The sequence below is a fragment of the Pipistrellus kuhlii genome, unplaced genomic scaffold (genome assembly GCF_014108245.1).
Source record: "Pipistrellus kuhlii isolate mPipKuh1 unplaced genomic scaffold, mPipKuh1.p scaffold_m20_p_10, whole genome shotgun sequence".
In the NCBI taxonomy this organism is placed as follows: Eukaryota; Metazoa; Chordata; class Mammalia; order Chiroptera; family Vespertilionidae; genus Pipistrellus; species Pipistrellus kuhlii.
Genome location: NW_023425405.1, coordinates 3,227,481 through 3,245,447, shown reverse-complemented (window position 1 = coordinate 3,245,447; position 17,967 = coordinate 3,227,481). Strand labels below are relative to the sequence as shown.

Here is a 17,967-nt window from a genome sequence, read left to right as displayed (position 1 = left end):
GGAGTTACGCTGCTGCCACCTAAGGAATTCCTGGGAGCACCTGAACTGCAAGGAAGGAAGGAAGGCTTCTCCCTTAGACTCCTCAAAGGGAGCACGAACGTGGCCGACACCTTGATTTCAAATGCGAGCCTCCAGACTGTGTGAGAATACACTTCTGTGGTTTTAAGCTCTAGGGTTTGTGGTAATTTTTTATGGCACCCACAGGAAACTAATAAAAACCATACAATGAACAAAAAGGCCCAAGTCCGTGCCCCTGGGCAATGTTAATAGTTGTTATTATTGTTGTTGTTGGTCTAGTGGTTCCTCAGAATGCCTGTAAAGGTGAAGTCCAAAATTCTAATTATTTAGATTGACAAGCCTCAGGTTCTTTGTCTGTAAAATGGGAACATTCAGACCTAACAGAATAACTTACAGCTAGCAAGGTCTGTCCTGTAATCTGTCCACTATTAGCTTTCATTACTCTCTAAAGCAGGGGCTGGCACACTTCTTTTGTAAAGAGCGAGATAGCAGACATGTTAGAGGCTTTGAGTATCATAGGGTCTCTGTAATATGTATTGGCTTGTTTGTGTTTTTTCTAACCCTTTACAAATTTAAAAATATTTTTTAACTTGCTGGACGTACAAAAACAAGCCAGTTTGCAATCTTCGCAAATGCTTCTACCTATAGTCTAACCTGTCCCTCTTAAAGGGCCTGGGCAGGGACTGACTCATTCTCCCTCGCTTAGAACTCTGGCACTGAGGCAGCAGCCTCGAAGCCATAGAGGGAGGGAATGAATTGTCTGGCAACAGGACCAGGGTTGGAGGGGCAGCTTTCTCCCACACAGAAGTGCTGGCACAGGCCATTTTTCTTTGGCTGAGCCCTCCACCACAGAGCTTGGAGGCAGACATCCGAGTCTCCATCAACATGGTTAAGACTGTTTGCCCCACTCTACTGATTTCCTGAGACCCTACCTACCCCACCCAACTTTTGGGCCCACCTAAGCCCTTTCCAGTGGCTTTTCCATACAAATGACCTACCTTGGCTCATGCTGCCAATTTTCCTAAAACCTCTCAAACAAACAGCATCTGGCCCAGGCATGCCCTATACCTGCTGCTAAGTGGCTCCTAGTCTGGCACTAGTGGCAGCTGGCCTTGGTTTGTAGCCTGGCCCTTTCCAGGCACTTCCAAACACCCCCCTGGTTTCTGGTAAACCCAACCTCTAGGTTCTGGAGGCCCCACCCATCTGACAACTAGGGGACTCTGCCCTACGAGGTCAGGGAAAAACCGGGACAGACACAGTAGTGTGGCTCCGGGGTGGGGACCACAACCAGCACTATCCCTGAAGCCTGAACTACATCTCCCCCTCAAGGGAGATGCACTAGCCTCATCCTCCTGATTCCACCAGAGGCTCTTCCAGTGACTGAGCCTAACAGGCAGCTGGCAGACAGAGGCAGGTGAAGGTGGATCCTGGGGTGCCTCAGGATTTTTGCTGCCCTGCCCTGGGCCTGGTGCTGGTAAAAGCCAGTCTTGGAGTACGGTTTGGTCCTTCCCGTGCACACCCAAGCCCAGCAGAGGCAGCCACAAACTGTGGATTGCTTGTAGCTTCAAATAGGTTTCCAAGGGTCAGGGACAGACAGCACCTGACACTGACCTGCAACAGAGTCCCTTCCAAGAGGCCCAGAACCAACACACCAAGTGCCCAGCTTCAGACAACAACGGAACAGAACCCAACCAACTTCACAAATATCAGGTTCAAAGAGAGATCCCAGCAGCACCAAACTGTGCTGCAGCGAATTCTGCCTTTTTCTTTTCTCTTTTAGTCAGCACCAGCCAAAGAGCTTGCACACTGTGGCTGGATTTGAGCCTCACAGTAAGCCAGCCTCAGGGTCGATCCTATGCACAAACAGGCAACAGAAGCCAAGACTGAATGACAACAGGAGGGTCCACATAACCCCTACAAGGGACATTACCAGAGCCCCCGGCTCAGGAGACCAAGAAGACCGCAGCAGGTCTATGTATTATATAGGGACAAATACAAAGAGGCAGCGAAAGCAGAAAGACAGACAGACAGACCCCAAATAAAAGGACAGGACAACTCCCCAGAAAAAAAGCTAAATGAAATGAAGACAAGCCATTTATCAGACATAGTGTTCAAAGTAATGGTTATAAGGACGCTCGAAGAACTTAGTGAGAACTACCACAGCATGGAAAAAGACATAGAAAACATAATCTAAAATGAAGAGTATAGTATCTGACATCAAAGATACACTGAAAAGAATAAACAGTAGGTTGGATGAAGCAGAGGACTGAATCAGCAATTTGGAACAGAAGGTAAGAAAACAACAACAACAAAACACTCCATCCAATCAAAGTAGCAAAAAGAACGAGGCTAGGCCCTAGCCGGTGTTGCTAACTGGTTAGAGCATTGGCCCACACACCTAAGGGTTTGATTCCCAGTCAAGGGCACACACACAAAAAAATGATAGGTTGAGAGATGGATAAGGTGTGCTTGAGCTATCTTGTACCAGATTACAGGGTCATAATGAGGTATGATGGGGTATTTCTACATGGAAATTTGTGAACAATACAAATCAGGGGCTTATGATTCCTCTTCCCCCTGTTAAACCTTTACCAGCACACCACTAGGTGTGAGGAGGACCAGGAAACAGCCAGAGCCAAGGTAAGAAATCCCTTGACTATCCTACTAAAGAGTATGGATTTTACTCTGAAACCACTGGGGGCCCCTCAAATTATGTTAAGGAATACAGTTACACAAATTGATTTGATTTGGAAAAGATTACTTACTCCGGCAGCAGTATGGAAACAAATAGAATGGCTGAGGATGAGGATGAGGATGGAGTCAAGGAGATCTAGTTTAATCTACTGGTACCATTTTCTTTCTTTTTCTTTTTTAAAAAATATATATATTTAATTGATTTTTTTACAGAGGAAGAGAGAGGGATAGAGAGTTAGAAACATCGATGAGAGAGAGACATCCATCGGCTGCCTCTTGCATACCTCCTACTGGGGATGTGCCTGCAACCAAGGTATATGACCGGAATTGAACCTGGGACCTTTCAATCCACAGGCCGATGCTCTATCCACTGAGCCAAACCGGTTTCGGCTACTGGCACCATTTTTATTACACTAACAATACAAAACCTGTCTAGGATGATCACATACAATTTTCTGTTTCTGCTTTGTGTATATGCAGGAAAAGAGAAGAAGTAAAGATTTTTAAACTTCATATTTACTAAGAATAAGACCAGGTTTTATCCTGAAGAAGGAACAGAGGAAGCAGACTAAATGAGAAAGTTGAGTTAGGCTGGATGGTTCTTTGGAAACAATAAATTTCTTGATTAAATGGGTGTTCTTAGTTGCACCCAAACCAGCAGCTGGATAAGGTGCTTCAAAAAGTCTGAAATAAGGCTGTTACACAGAATGTCAACATGGGTTAATGAATGAGAGAGGTTATGTAAACTATTACTTAATTCCAATTGAGGGTTTCCTGAGCCACTGGGGAACCGGGTTGAAGCTGATAGACAAGAGTAAAGTTAGAAGGAAACAGAGCGTTAAACAATAGTTCAGTTTAACTTGTGATTTGCCCACAGTTTAGAGTATAAAATGAAAGACTTGCTAGTAGCAGAAGAGGTAGAATACAACGATACCAAGATTGCTATTAAAATAACTGCCTGGTCACTCACTGGAACATGTTTTATTACATATTGGCAGAGAAAATAGAAAATTTGACTGGTTCTTAACCAGTTCTAGCATACATAGTATTAAGTAAGGCACTGGGAGTTTGTCATAATAGCAGGTTCCAAGGTCTCAGAAAATTCAGTAACAGTCACACAAATACTGAATTACCATTTACTTATAAAAATGTAGGTTTTTAGTATCCAAATATTTCATAACCCTTTTTTTTTCCTCTCATGAGTTTGTGTGCATTCAATTGGATTACCACCAGGGTCCCTAGGTCCCATAATAATCTGGAGGCTTTAAAAAAAAAACAATTAAAAGAACCTTCTGTTAGATCTGGTAAAGTCCTGGTGTATATTTTTCTATTATATAAACAGTGCCTCAAATGGTAAACTTTAAATTTTCAATACTGAGGAGAAAATGTTTTCTTGTGCAGAATCTACTAAAAGCAAATAGCAAATATAATAAACAACATAAACTGATGAACAAAAACAGGTCCAGAGACAGAGAAGCATCTATCAGACCATCAAACCTCAGAGGGTGAGGGTAAGGGAGAGAGATCAACCAAAGGACTTGTATGCATGAGTATAAACCTAACCAATGGACACAGACACCAGGGGTGGGGTGGGAGTGGGGGGATGAGGGAGATATGAGAGGGGGTGGGGTGCATGGGCAATAGGGGAATAAGAATACATACGTAATACTTTAATCTATCGTAAAAGATAGATAGATAGATAGATAGATAGATAGATAAAATAAAGAAATGAAAGAAGAGAGGGAGGGAGAAACTAAACAGGAAACTTCCCTTTGTGTTGATAGGTATTCTCCATGCAAATGCTCTAGGTCCTACTTGACACTGTGGGATTAATCAAAAGAGACATTTTAATAAAATGTGTTGTCCTGGGGGGAGAGGGGGAGACATTTGTTGAAACAACAGAAGAAATTCGAATAAGAACTGATTATTAGATGATATCTAAGTTGTGGTAATGGTGATATATTTATATTGGAAAATGTCCTAATTCTTAGCAGGTGCATGTTGAAGGTTTAGGGTGAAGTTTCATAATGTCAGTGTTTGAAAAATTTCCAAATAAAACATTAGGGGAAAACACAACACAACAAACAAACAGAAAAAGCAAATGGAGACAGGAAAGGAGGCCTGCGGTACTGAGTGTGCCCCCTGCCACACGCCAGCATCACAGAAAGCATTGCTTACCTAAAAATCTGACATTGTTGCATATTTTCATAAGCACTTGATTCTAAAAACGTGTCCAGCTAGAAAATATCAATCATTTTCACTATTTACCATGATGTAATATTTTTAAAAAGCAGGCACATATTCTAGTCCTCTTTGTACAGGTCAAGAACCTGTACTTTGGTCTTTCAATGTTAATTAGGAGGTACACTTACTATTGTTAAACTACCACATATACCTATATTACTTATCATTCTGCAAACACTGACTAATATCCCTAATAATGGGCCAGTAACAGAACTGATCTTGTACTCTGTCTGCTAATTCTATGTGAAATCAAGAACTTTCTATGACCCTTCTGAAATGAGAGTGAATTTAGTTGACAATGAGAAACACTGCCCACTTCTATATCAGGTCTAGGCACACCCAATGTAATTGGTGTTTTTCAAATTAGAAACATTTCTCTATTACTCTTACTAAAGCATTTTCTGATTCCTGTTTACCATGATGTTGGAGCCATAAATAAGTTTACATTTAATGAATCATTAGATATATCCTATTATAAATTCCTCATCTTTATTTATTTAATTCAGTTCCTCTAGGAACAGAATCACACAATTTAACCTCATATTTACCTTTGTTATTGCATTTTAGAACATTTCCAGAGTCTTATACCTTCTCCATTAGTAAATATACAAAAAAAATAATAATCTCACCTCCTTATTATGAAGGAGGTGTAAGTTTTGTATAACTCTTACACACACTGTATTCTTATAAACAATCTCTTACATTCAAGATTTTAGACACCTTACTGGAAAATAAACAGTCCTTTGCCTGTAATTACAGCCTTCAGCAAGGGGCTAACCAGTGACCTCTCTGACTTACAGGAATGGGAATAAACTTTGAAGATTAAACACCTCCTATTCCCTCATTGTTTCTCTTGGCAAATTCCACTTCTTTCTCGGCCAAGCAAAAGTAAACAAAGCAAATACAGGAGTTAAATATTTCCTTTGATTCCTCATACATTTATTTTTATTTTGTTATTTTAAAGGTTTGTGGAGATGACAAAAACAATGCCTTTTATGATTGTCATAAAAATACATTTGCAGAGTTTATCAAGACCTTTTACTCAAACACCTTAGCAATTCAGATGGTCTCTGTTTGCTTTGTCAATATATATATTTCTTTTGGAAGACCAACTTTTTGTCAAGTAAAAGAAACACTACTGTCTATGATCTTGCAAAGCATATGGGTACAAAGAAGCATAACAAACTGCCTGTCCTCTAAGACCTTAAACTTATTTAAATATTTGCATGATAATGATTAAATATATATGCACACTAGAGGCCCTGTGCATGAATTTGTGCACCAATGAGGTCTCTCGACCTGGCTTGTGGAATTAGGCCAAAACCAGTTCTCTGACATACCCTGAGGGGTCCCGGATTGCATGAGGGTGCAGGCCAGCCCATGGGACCCCACTGGTGCATCATTGGGGCTGGGGAGGGGCTGTGGGAGGGCTCCAGGGCATGTCTGACCTGTCTTACTCAGACTAGATTGGCCGGACCCCAGTAGCAAGCTAACATACAGGTCGGAATGTCTGCCTCCTGATGGTTAGTGCATGTCATAGCGACTAGTCAACCAGTTGACTGTCTACCTCCTGGTGGTCAGTGCACATCATAGCAAGCGGTTGAGCTGCCTTAGCATATAATTAACATATTACACTTTTATTGGTTTAACAGCCCACCGGTTGGCCGGACACTTAGCATATCAGGCTTTTTTATATAGGATGATTAAAATGAGAAAGGCAAAAACTGTCTGTAGCTAGAGATTCATTAGAACAACATAACTATGGCACAACTAGAGACAATGCCCCTGTACATTCAGTAGGTGCTCATGACATCCTCACGAGTCCTGGAATACTTGTCTCCTGATTGACCCTTTAGGGCAGCGGCCAACAACTGGTGGTCCACAGACCGCTGGTGGCCCATGAGGTCTGAAAGATTGGTGACTGCTGCTCTAGGACCTAGGCTACATGATTCACGTGAGAAGAAAATTCTCTAAAATAGATTCATTTGTGCAGAGCACAGTGCACAGAGGCAGAAAGAGAATATGACTGGGGCCCACCTCAGCATCACATTCCCTTGAATTTGATTAACTTTTATTATAATTTTGATAGTTTCAAAAGAGCTTATTTTCTGTGTTCAGGATTATATAGTTCACGTGGTCACAGGACATACTGGTAGGTCACAGGATAATCCCGCCCATCCCCAAGAAACACAGGTTCTTCTGACAAATAGGGTCCCAAGTATTAGCCACAGAAGAAAAGAAGGTGGGGAGGGAGGATAAGAGAAGAATACCTTGGACTGACATAAGAAATATCTATTTTTAAAGAAGCTGATAAGATGATAGGCTATGAGAGACAGTGAGAACGAGCACTACCTAAATTATGTCCGTAGCTTCTAGAATCTACACATTGTTTTCTTTACATTAAAAATCACTTAATGAAAAGTATTTTCATTCATTTAGAAACCTAAGAAAAGACAAAGTTTGTATATAGTAAAACAAAAACTGTTAAAAAAAGAAGTTGAATTCTCTAGGATAGTTCTACTTGGGATATATTTTTGTAAGTATAAAGTAATATGCACTCATGACTAGAACCCACTTGAAACAGTTGGATAAATGAAGCACCATGTAGTTAACACCTAAAGCGTAAGAATTATTGGTTTATTAAATACTGGCAATGGACTTGCCCATCTTCTAAAAATGTTTTTTTCCCCCTAAAATTTTGAGCTTCATAGGTTATCTTTTAGCCTTATGCAAAGTTAATTTTTCTCCTCTTTAAGGTGGCCCATTGTGACTATACTACCAAATTAACATATTCTTCCTTACTTGTATCCACAGGTATTTATTTCCCTCACACTGTATTTCATATGTAATTTGTTTATTGTATATTTATTTCCCTCACACTGCATTTCATATATCTTCATGATGTATTTGTTCATTGGGTGATCACTTACAGCAATCTCCTCCCCTAGTCTGTTTGCTCCATAAAGACAAGAACAAGGCCTATCTCACTCACCACTGCAATACCACCAGGGTTAGGCACTCAATAAATATCTGTTGAATTTCTTGTTGAATCTTGGGTGTGTGATTAAATCCTTTCCTCTGTCTCTTGCTGAAAACAATGATTATAAATTTTTGGTCATTTTATGCACTAAAATAAGATGGTTAGGCTTCTAGCATTTGGTTTAAACTAACAGTATGAAAAAATAAGAATATAATGTAATTAGCTTAAAATAAATGGAAAATATTGCACATTTTATTGCCAATATAATTTTTAAAGACACTCATTTTTGCTATTGACTGCCACTGCATTAGTGCTTGTAATCTACTTAGTGCATTAGCACTAAATACTATTGATTCATTTGGCTAAATGACCAATTTAATCATTGCATTGCATTTCTTTCTATTTCCTGAACAGCAATTCACCTATAGTTCAGTTAGTAGACTAGCTGCTAGATGCAAGTGTTAATAGGATTTTAAAAAAATATGAGCATGAACTATTTAATTTTTTATCTTTATTATTGAGATTATTACAGATGTCCCTTCCTTCTTCCCCTTTTGCCCATCTCTACCTGGTTCCCACCCCACCCCAGGCCTTCATGAACTATTGGCTGTGACTATGAGCAAGTGTCAATATAATTTTAAATTTAAAATGTCATTAGAAAATTTAATGTCATACAGATTTACACTTTTCTGATACATGGACACAAATTCTAGCAAATTATGAATAATCCATGTATTTTGAAATAACTCAGCAAAGTTAATCTTCATAAACTCAGTTACAGAAAAGAATGTTTTACAAATTAAAACTGACCTTAATTTACCCTTTTTATCTACAACACAATTTGAAATATCACCTACCACTTTATTGTCCTCTGATTCATACACGTTTTGCTGATTTACCCAAATAAGATAACTCATGTCAGAGTTTAGTTTGAATTCACAAAAATATATATATACTGTTCATAAACTGTTTTCCCCTACATGTGAACATCAAGAATGCTTAAACTAGCCTTTAGGCTATGGCAGCGTGCATTTGTCAGACATTTTTCTGTCCTTGTGTTGAAACACTAGAGAATATTTTTGAAGGAGAGAAGGTGGACAAACTTCATCTGCTCCCATGTTAGCCAACGTCTAGGGTGACGTTGTGCTATGCGTCTTCCCCAAGGCTTTTAGGATAGGAAGTCAACACTCCCCAGCAAGTAATTCACATGCAAAGGAACTGCGTGGGACATGTGAGCTAGAAAAAATATATGATTAGCAGACTGGAATGTAGCAGACGAGATCCTAGAGCCATCACATTCACTGTTATTAAATTTTTTTTTTTTCAGGGGAGTTTTACTTCAAGTAAAGCTGAACCACTGGTTTTACTTCCCTCAGAAAGGAGCCCTGTACTGCCGCCCTCCCTGGCTACCGGAGACGTGACTGGCAGCACATATCTGGGTCTTGAGTCATTCTGAACTCGGTGTGCCCACTGACTGACTCAGTATCTGTGCCCACCCATGACTAAGCAACAGCAGGCATTCCTTTGGCTCTTCTATCCAAATTCTGATAGATGCCCATTTTTTAAAATTAGTATGAAGAGATAAGAAAGCAACGTAGGGTGGCCATTGTTAGGAGAGAATTCTGAAGTATTCTTAGCTAAAAAAAAACCCATTATTACTCAAGGAGGTTAATATTCTCATAAAAATGCCAGATCCCAAATGCTTTCAAGAGTTTAATCATATGGTCGTATTGCAATAAAAATATCACATATTCGATCTGTGTCTTCAAAGTTTTATTAACATGTCAGCATTTCAAACACCAACTTTAAGATTTTTTTGTGTGTGAACTCATTGTTTGCTACATTGATTTTGCCAAATGACTCTTCACGTAGAGACCAACTATTGAAATAAAACACAGATCATACCTCCTGCTTTAAAAGACATTACAGAGAGTGAAGAATTTGTTGTATGTATATGGCATAGTTAACTTTTAATTGCTCATACAGGGGAAACTCTATCAATCACATTAGAGTCAATATGATACACAGCCCGCCTACATTTTTAGTGAGTTTCAGAATTAACTGCTTTTCTTTGCTGTTAGCTTATAAAAAAACATCATGCCTTTGCTTTTTCATCCTTTGTAGGGTAGATCTGTGAAGAAGCTATGGAATGGTTTAAAGACTGCTTAAGAGGAGGAGAGAAAAGCAAAGGCATCAGTGGTTCGCTCAGTTACACATTTTCTAATACCCAGGGTGTGCCCAGTGAGCTCAGAGAGGGTTACAAAATTCTGGAAAGAACATAATTTAAAATTCCTTTTGATAAAAGAATGCAACATGCTATTTTTCATAGGATGGGTAGCATGGAAAGTTCAAGTAAATAGATTAGGGAGCAGTGACTCCCTAAGCCTGGCAGAGAGTAAAGAAGATTTCACAAAAGGAGAGGAGTCAACTCCAATGAATAAGTTTCTATTTAGTATGTTTTAAAAAGTATATTGAATCCTTATACCACAAGAATTTTCTTCCTTGCAAGGTTTTGCTTTGGTAGCTAAGCTATTACATTTGGCCTCTCCAAGATATTTAGTGTTTAGAATAAAGAATCCTCAATAACATTTTTCATATAGGATAACATCCTCTCATTTCAGAGCACAAGAAGTAAAAAAATAAAAAATAAAAAAAATGAAATCTAACTTCACATTTTTCATCCCTAACACAAACCGCGTTCTCTTGAGATACTAGACTGCTTAAATAAGACATGTCAAAACCAGTATAATTTCCTGGATGTTATGTGCAAGACTGATTCCATATTCTCTGCTCAAATGTTGGGGTGTGGGAGATTATAGATGCACGGCCCATAAAAAGTTATAAATCTTTGTTTATTTTATTAAATATTATGAGGCATGTCCTGAGGATGACAGATCAATAATGGTCCTTGTGGTTTCCTGATAGAAGGCTGCAATTATTTTCCTCCATTACAATTTAAATGTAACCCAATTTCACTCATCTATCATCTTTTTATAATAGTAATAAAGAAACATCACTGTGTGTGTGCGTTTCTGCCTATTCCTATTGTTCCTTGTTTGCATCTTGTTAGGATTTTGTTTTCATTCAAAATTGTTCTGATCACGTTGCTTTCTTCCTTTGATGGTTCTGAGCCTTGACCCTTTAACTGGGCCACTCTTTCAGATGAAGATGGAAAATTACTACTTCACGTTTCCTTTATTTTGGGAAGCAGTTGGCTGCTTTTTGCATTTGAGTATACATGATAATTACAAACAAGAAAGCTTGTTAAGAACACCCTGTGAGTTTAGGTTTTTCTAAAACTTCATTATTGGCAAGTAGTTTCTTTCTTTATTTATTTATTATTATTTTTTTTAAATATATATTTTATTGATTTTGCACAGAGAGGAAGGGAGAGAGATAGAGAGTTAGAAACATCGATGAGAGAGAGTCATCGATTGGCTGCCTCTTGCACACTCCCTACTGGGGATATGCCCGCAACCAAGGTACATGCCCTTGACGGGAATCGAACCCGGGACCTTTCAGTCCCCAAGCCTACGCTCTATCCATTGAGCCAAACCGGTCTCGGCTCGGCAAGTTCTTTAATGCATAGTATAACTTAAATTATGTAGGCATAGTATATTATAGTGCTTGGAAGTGAAAGTTGGGAAGCAAGCAGTACACTTTATACCTTCTAGCTCGATTATAGTACATTTCTGATTCAACTGTCTTTGTCTCCAACCCCCAAAACACCACCACTTCCCACCTCTCCTTTTTTTTTTTTTTCCTTTCTCTTGAGTTATAAGAAGGACTTACACAAATTAAACATTATGGAGGTGAGTCACTCACAACAGAAGAGAAAGACCCTCGTGATCAATAAAATCAGAATGTGCCTCTTCCAGAACATAATTCAATAATTTGAATCTGCCTTCCTTTATGTAAGCATTTCCTACAATGATAGCTGTTATTTATTATGTGCCATGAACTAAGTTTAGATCTTTTACAAACATTGTTGAACTTGTCCACACAATAGTCCTACATGGAAGAAAATAGGTTCAAAGATTTTAAATAATGCTTTCACAGCCAAAGAGAAAATGGTGGGGGGTACAGATTTGAACCCCCTGATCTCTTGACTTCAGTCTTGTTCCATCAGGTCATGCTATTTCCAAAGAGCTAAATTATGGTCATCTTATTGTGCCAGGTACCTTATAGACATTATCCCAAATTTTTACAAAACCAGGTGAAGTAAGTGTTGTTATCTGCATGTTACAAATGAAGAGACTGAGGCGCTAAGACGTTAAGGAATGTGGCAGAAGTCGCCCAGCTAGTAGGCCAGGACTTCTCTCCAGGTGTATCTGGCACCAAATGATGCATTTTTTATTTAACTGATTAATAATTGGTCATGAAGATGACCAAGATGTTGATGAAAATATCTGCTGCAAGTCTACTCTTTCTTTCTTCTTTTTAAAAAAATATATCTTATTGATTTTCTACAGAGAGGAAGGGAGAAGGTTAGAAAGTTAGAAACATCCATGAGAGAGAAACATCAATCAGCTGCCTCCTGCACATTCCCTGCTGGGCATGTGCCCGCAACCAAGGTACATGCCCTCGATTGGAATCGAACCTGGGACCCCTGAGTCTGCAGGCTGACACTTTATCCACTGAGCCAAACCAGTTAGGGCTACATTAACTCTTTCAAATGGCTTACAGATAGAGCAAAACTTTGATAATGAGATTGCACAAAAGTCATTGTGAGATGATGACTGCACTTTCTGGGTAAGTGAGAGAATCCTTTTGAATTTCAACTTTGACTAAAATTAAAAATCTTTCCAAATGTATTATTCTACTTCTCTTAGTAAGTATACTATAATTTAAGAAACAGGATCTTTGCTGATTTGGGGATTTAAAAAATTCCTTTATTCAATATTCTCATTTGTAGGAAACTGGGCCAATGTGTACTGATTATAGTTTTTTCCTGGAATAATTGTCATGTTAACAAATCCTTTGATATTGCTGGAGATACCAGTTAATACGCTTAAAATTAACTAAATTTTTAATACTATTTGTCCCAGCTATAGTATTTCTACCCAAATTTGGGGTTTTACAAGTCTCCATATTACAGGGCATTTTAAAAATTACTTTGTTTTGAATAATGATGTGCAATTTAGGGACTATGCATTAGTCTAAAACAACTTCAATCAATTCTAAGGAGGTTAAGATATTTGACATTTGTGGGTGCATAATTTCATAAACCTAAGTGTTGGAAGTCACTAGAAACAAACCCTTGAAGAATCACTTTCAAATGTGACACAGAAAATGGTTGCATTATGAAGATAAGAATACATTCTTAGAGAACAACTGATATAATAACACTAATATTGCCTGAATGGAATATTTGTGGCTTGAGATAAGTTTTCAAAACAGCCTCAGATGTGAAGCACAGATAAGTTAGAGGTGAGAATGATGTGCTCTGGAAACTATTAGTTGACTCAAAAGAGGGCTTTAGGAGAAGATGTATATAGAGTTTATACAGCTAGTGTTTCACAAAATGTCAGAGGGGAAAGCAACATGAGTGATCTTAAACAAACAAGTCCGGCCTAACAGACCTCCGGGACCCCTGCATTTAGGAGACCCTTCCTTAGCACTCTCTTTGTCTGATCCTGTAATATAAACCCTATTTATTAACAGTAAGCCAGTTTATTTACATAATACATATTTTGCCATGTAGCTTGTGAATTGCACTAAGATGAATAACAAAGAAGACAAGCACAATCTTGCTATTTAAAAATGCCTTATATAGAAAGATAATTGTCTCTTAAATGAGTTAACCACAACCTTATAAATCCCTATAGACAATTTAAAACAGCCATGGATAATTTTAAATGTAAAATGTATCAGTAAAGAGCTTTTACATAGGTAAAATTAAAAATTTTAATAAATCCAGTAAAACAAAAATAACAAATCTACAATATTACAAGGCTCAGATTTGAAGGCAATTTTTAAATAGTTATCCTATCTAATAAAAAGGGAATATGCTAATTGACCTTCACACCATCACAAAATGGCGGTGCCCACAGCCAATAAGAAAGGAATGTGCTGACTGCCCCACCCTCAAAGGTGGCAGCTTCCACAGCCAATAAGGAGGGAGTATGCTAACTGATTGCTCCACCCTCAAAGATGGCAGTGCCCACATTTCTTACAATATTTAATAAGGAGGGGATATGCTAATTGTTTGCCCTGCCCTCAAATATGGTGGCACCCACAAACACAAGATAGCAGTGCCCAGTCCCCTCAGCCCTGCCTCCGGAGTCCCCCAGTTCCCTCAGCCCCCCAGGGCTGGCCTGAGGCACAGGCAAGCCTTGGATGGCGGCTGCTCAGCCACCTAGGGCTGCCCAAGGCTCAGGTAACCAGGGCTGGCTGAGGCTTGCACAGCCAGCAGTGGCAGCAGTGAAGGTGTGATGGGGCATCACCTTCCCCTGACCACCAGTTTCACCTCCCACCCTTGAGGGCTCCCAGATGGTGAGAGGGGGCAGGCCCAGCTGAGGAATTTTTATGCACTGGACTTCTAGTTCTTTAATATTAACAATGCCTTAAAATTTTTGCCAGTGGTGATGTGCACACAGTAGGTGGTCAAAAAATGCTAATATGCAGAAGTGTTTATAATTAACAGCAATCCATAACCATTCATTTCTATGTTACAATAAATACATCATAGTAAAGATAAGAATGAGAAAGGACAGCTTTCTTACAATATTTAACACTTTCATGAAAAGATGAAATGTTTACATGATATAATTCTTCTTACAGTCAGAACTTTTATATTTGAAAAACAGTCTTAAACACATTATGCTTTTTTATTTAATAATTCAGATGACAAGTACTAAATAATTCATACACTATAACAAAAAAATGAAGAATATTTTTAAAAATTAAAATAAAACTTAAGGTTTCAATATTTTTGAGAAGATTTATAACAAAAATGGTCCCAGATCTCAAATAAGTAGACTTATTCATTTTTAGATTAATTGTAAATAGTGTATTTTGTTTGTTATAAATGACAATATATCTATTTAAAAAAAATAATATCAACCAGCCAGTATAACTGATTGAGTAGCAAACTATGAACAAGGAGGTTGAGGCTATGAACCAGGAAGTTGATGTTCAATGGTAATATAAACCCTTTTTTCATATGGAGGGAAGCTCCAGGAGGGCCAGACAACTTCACCTTGGCCGTGCTCACACTTGAGGAGTGGGCAGAAGCCTCAGAGGAGTTACTGCCACATGTGTGTGTGTGTCCCCCCCCCCCCCCCCCATTACAAAATGTTTATTTAGAAAGTCACAGAGGTAGAAAAGGTGAGCCAGCTAGGCTGCATGGGCTCAGGAAATAAGTTACAAAGGAAAAAAAAAAAAAAAAAAAAAAAAAAAAAAAAAAAAAAGGCCCTTGGAGCTCATGGGAGAGAAAAGCAAAGGTCATGTGCCTGGGGGAAAGAAAAAGGGAAGGGAAGGGCGGAGATGTGCTCCAGGCACAGCATGCCAGGGAAAGAAGGGGCAAAGGTGAGGGCATGCTCCAGAGGCAGAGAACTGTTTTCCAAAGGCAAGAATTCCAGGTGAGGTCTTAGGGGAGGGTCCCAATAGAATACTCATCAGCTTTATGCCAATGCACCACAATGAGATTTATTCTTCTGACTTCATCAGTCCTTAGGTGTGATTGGCACAAATGGCACTAACTGGATTTCTGTTATCTCTCTCCCTGAGTAGGGTGATTTGCTGAATCTTTCTTAACCTTGTCCACAGAGCACACAATAATCCCTCAATAGAGATCTGATTGATTTGTCATGTTAATAACAAAACTACAATATATGAGTCTATTCACCAAAATAGAAACTCAGTTTTATTTGTTTGAAGCGTAACCTGATATTTTGCCAAGTAAGTTTGCCAAGACAAAATGGAGTCATTTTATTGCTTAGAGTCGCTCCAAACTAGTTGGATCTTGTAAGTCATTTTGTGTTTTTTTTTCTGTGAATAATGGCTCCAGGTATCTCACTCTGTGCTGACTATATACTGATTACTGGAACAATCTGAGGGTTTTTTTTTTTTGTTTGTTTGTTTTGTTTTTTTGGTGTGTGTGGAATGAATGCGTATATATAAAACTGAGAATGTGAGTAGTCTCATTCTTGAAATAATTTTCATTTTTAGAAACCAGAGAAGATAAATAGGCAAGTAAATAGAGGAGGTTTGAAGGTATTTATCTTTATGAAATTTGGCCAGTGTAAAAGTTGGCTTCCCTTATAAGAAGCTTATGTTGGCAAGTTTTATCTTGTTTCCCACAAGAATTTCTGTGATGGGACTGATAATGGTTTCAGGTGTGGCTAGTACATTTTGGCCATGTTTCCATGGTAATAAAACTGACCTGAATTCTATTCAATAATCCTGCCTTTTTGTTCCCCTTGGAATACTACAAAAGCCAAAGGGGTAAGACAAAGTTCAGCTGTGTTTTGAGAATTTTAGAATTGATAAATACTTTTAACATGAACAAAATAAATAATAAGATAGTAATATACCCTCATAAGTTGTCTCTTTTTAATTTTTAAGAGAACAAGATTTAAATAGCTCATGTGCTCGAGAGCCCTGGAGTAGTTCCTAATGGACACTTTTAAACTTGTGTTTTTGAAGCAATTTATAGGATGCAGGAAAAGTGTTTCCTCTAGAATGCTATTCAGAATTACACTTTTATTTCCTAATTCCAGGTTTCTGAAAGTCCTTTTATTTACTTCCATTCCCCCCCCCCCCCCCCCCCCATATTTTCTAGTGAGGGAAAGAAGCAGTCTCATGAGAAGTTCATTTCTTACAGAGTTTAAAACATATATTAAACATTTGCATGGAGAAATAAGTCTTGGTTGGGATATATATGCCTGCACATTATATATATTCATAAGACTGTGGAAGGAGAAAGAGAACAGTTATGTCTGCAGTTCACCAAAAGATGAATTCATTTTTATCAGAAGTTTCTAGCTTTATAAAAAAATTACTTTAAGTTCCTATCTGGGAAAGCATCCCAGACATTTCAGCAAGAGTGAGCCAAATGTTTCTGAATTCATATGCCCTTGGTACACCTCAGCAAATTACTTACTTTCTTTTACCAAGCATATGCTTAATGTTCTTCCTGCATGCAATTATAACCTTTACTACTTAGAGTGAAAACTGTTAGAATGAGATATACTTTTCTAAAGTCAACTTTTCTTGAAGAAATCTTACTATTTGTTCATTTAATTACAATAATTAGTAATTATTGTTAGGAGCCATAGCCAAGTCCAAATATTAAAATCTGGGTACAAACCAAAAAAGCTTAAAGCCAAAATGAACTCTAAATTTGGTGCTCTTTCTTGGGCATCAAATGATGTAATGACTAGCAGGATAACTCCAGATATATCTAAATCAAAGTAACAATTTTCCTAATCCTTCTTGTGAAAATACCATTTCATGTAAATATAAATAATCATATATCAAAAGTAATTATATTTATAAATATCAAATACCAACGAGGTAAAAAGTACCAAACCAGAACTTGGTAGAGCACTATATATTCAAATAGGAAGTCCATGCCTGATGTCAAGATCCAAAAGAGGGACTTCTGGTCAAGATGATGGCATGGGTAAAATGCGATTTTCACTTCTTCCCACAACCACATAAAACTACAACTAAAATACAAATCAATCATCATTCAGAACTGCCTATAATTTGGCTGAATGGAAGTCTTACAACTAGAGAAGTAAAGAAGAAGCCACATGGAGACTGGTAGGAGGGGAGAAGAAGCAGAACAGGCTGGTCCCACATTCACATGTGGCAGATAAAAATCAGGAGGGATATGTCCACTGCAGAAGTCCCACCTGAAGAGAGAGGGGTCCCAACGCCATACCAGGCCTCCCATCCCAAGGTTCTAGTGCCAGGAAGAAAAGTCCCCATAATTTCTGGCTGTAAAATGCCAGCAGGGATGAGGAAGAACAAGGGCTGCTGGAGTCCCAGGCAGTTCCTTTTAAAGGCCTGTGCACAGACTT

The 17,967-nt window shown here is 38.4% G+C and overlaps 1 protein-coding gene across 2 annotated transcripts in view; it reads right to left on the bottom strand.

Moving 5' to 3' along the window:
* Positions 1 to 17,967, bottom strand: part of MET (MET proto-oncogene, receptor tyrosine kinase) — a 132,618-nt gene that overhangs the window by 74,816 nt on the left and 39,835 nt on the right. The gene's annotated exons all lie outside the window — the stretch shown is intronic.